Source organism: Stegastes partitus, unplaced genomic scaffold (genome assembly GCF_000690725.1).
Source record: "Stegastes partitus isolate 25-593 unplaced genomic scaffold, Stegastes_partitus-1.0.2 Scaffold1184, whole genome shotgun sequence".
NCBI classification, from domain to species: domain Eukaryota; kingdom Metazoa; phylum Chordata; class Actinopteri; family Pomacentridae; genus Stegastes; species Stegastes partitus.
The window spans coordinates 1-2,725 of NW_007578915.1; positions in this window are offsets into that span (position 1 = coordinate 1).

Genomic DNA, 2,725 nt, shown 5'->3' on the forward strand with positions numbered 1-2,725 from the left:
GGATCACAGTCCCGCCGTGCGCGAAGGCCGACAAGCGTAGGGCGAGGACCTGTCCATCGCCGCTTGCGGCTTTAATTCAACAAGTATTTTGCCACACCAAAACATCATGCAAGGATGTGAGGATTGTAAAAAATGACATCTGTACAGGTGTTTAAGCCCTGACTATCTAATTTTTTTTTGACTGATTGGTAGTAAAAGCAATTGTCCTGTATTTGTTTTATCTATATTTGACTCTTTATCAGTGTTTTTACTTTATTTATGTAGTTTGAGAGGGACAGGTTTGGTCTCCTGATTTAGAAACAGTGGGGATTTACATAAGAATTCATGTAAAATGGAGGTTGAACCATGAACAGAGATCACGGATTGCCTGTAAAGTATTATAACAGGCCGCACTGTCTTAACTAGAACTATTATGAGACTGTACACAAACTCACATATGCATTGGAAAACATTTGAATAAATCAGTGTTTCTGTAGCTTCCTGTACAGATTGAAGGCTGCTGGAAACCGTCCGTCTCGACTGTCTCCACCGCTTCTGCCGTCGTCTGCCTTCCAGGTGAGGTGCGATTCATTTCAAATGGCTAATCCACCAAAATAACCAGCAGGACCACTGTAGCGCACGAACTAAACCTTCGGCAAAGCGTAAAATTTTCAGTTGTGCCCTGAGGGTGCTGTTGTGGTTTCCCGTGGTGAAACAGATTTTGAAAACGGTAACAAGTAGATATCAGAATGAGAGGGCGGAAAAAAATCAGTGTAAAATGCGAGGCCAGTGACAGGTTTATACGATAAGATAACACAAACATCGCATTATTTTCAGTCTCACTTTATTTAACGATGATGTGAAAAGTAAAGGCTGTCCATAACATTCAGACAACAAAAGAAGAATGTTTTTCAAATCCCCTCCCTCCCCATAACAACTAATGGCTCCAAAAATGTTCAGGTGTTCCAAATGTGATACTTATTTTTATACAACTTTTTCATATCTAGACCTCACCTGTACATAACATAGTTACAGATACTGTAAATTAAAAAAAATGACTTCCAAGTATCCTTGTGGCATATTTGTGAAATATTTCCTATGTAAAAATGAGAATGTACGTAAAGATCTTTACATATACATATATATATATATATATAGTTCTCTATTCTTTCTGTAATAAGAAAACAAGTTATTGCCCCTCTTGAACATGTTGCATTTAACATAGGTTTTTGTTTACTGTTTTAAAGTCTTAATTGAACTTAATGCCATGTGATACCACACATCAAACTGACAAAACAGTAACAGTATGGACCTGTGTGTGTTTTTCCACTTAATATAGTTGTCATATTGTTATATTTTTGGACATGTATGTTTCGTGTTCTCCAGAAACCCTGATGATGACACATACAAAGATATAATTATATACGTATATGTCACTTCGATCTTCAAACTGAAAAGGTAAAAAGACCTGTGGCAAATACAAACCATCAGCATGACGTTAGTTATTACAGGAAATAATGAGCCCTTGACCTACCACAATTGCATCGGAACATTTTTTTTTTTTCATTCATGTTGAAAAAAAGACTGAAATAAATCATAAAAGAATAGAAATCAGGGCACATTTAAAAAAAAAACAACTAGAACAATACCTGATGATCTGCATTTGGTATTCTGGATGGACTAGAAAAAGTAATTTGGTAATTTGGTAAATGCCAGGAGTGGTTTATTAAGATTGATCGTTTGCTACTACCTTTCACTTTATTGCCCTCAGTGAATAGCTGCTAAACCTGGTAGCATAGTCGATATGATGATGTTGAGTTTGTCCACTGAGAATCTTGGCACTGACATGTGTGAACCGATCAAGAGGTTAAAAGGAACCGAAATCCATGATTTGTATGGAGATACATGTAAAACCAAATCGCAGGTGAGAGGATGAAACTACAGAGTGGATTTGTCACGACAGTTGCAAAAACAGAGGTAACTCTGTGAATTATACATTTTATTTCATGCCATCTTGAGAAAGCCAAATACCAAATATTCCATACATGGACACCATCATCAGGGTATCAGCAAATTGTACACAATCACATATAATGTAATATATAAAATGTGCGGTTGGTTTTTTTTCTCCTGAAGGAAGAACCAACCTTCTGATAATGTCTCTCACTCACTTGTCAAGTGATCGTGATTCTCTGGTTGGCAAAGGTGCAGGAGAAGCTGTGACTCCTTGGAGGTCTGTGCTCGGGGTTTCCCTGCTCCTGTGCTCAGCAGGGGCTGGAAGGGGAGGAGCTCTCACAGGGGAGTCACCCTGATATGTCCGATAGCAGGTGGGTTTTCTGCTCGCTTGTCTCCCACTCCAGCTCTGTATCCTCCACTGGCCTTTCAACTGAAGACTGATTGACAGTGTTTTTTGATCAGACACCAGCTTGCAGGAGAAATCCACTCCACCTGAAGCGGAGCTTTCGCCACGTACTCCCAAACTGTCCCATTCACTGAGGCATGGAATTTAAAATAATCTATGACACGTTGTACAATTTACAGATGTGTGGCCAATGTTGTGGTTTGCTGGGTCAGCGCAGTTATCACCCTATGTATGTACTGTGGGTCCTGCAGGCTACAATATAAGACAACAGGCACAGCGCTCAACAAACGCCTTAAAAACTAAAAACCAAGACACCAATGGTGAAACAATATGCTGAGAACACACCTTCTCACACTCGATAAAAAAGTCCTTTTTTTTTTTTTT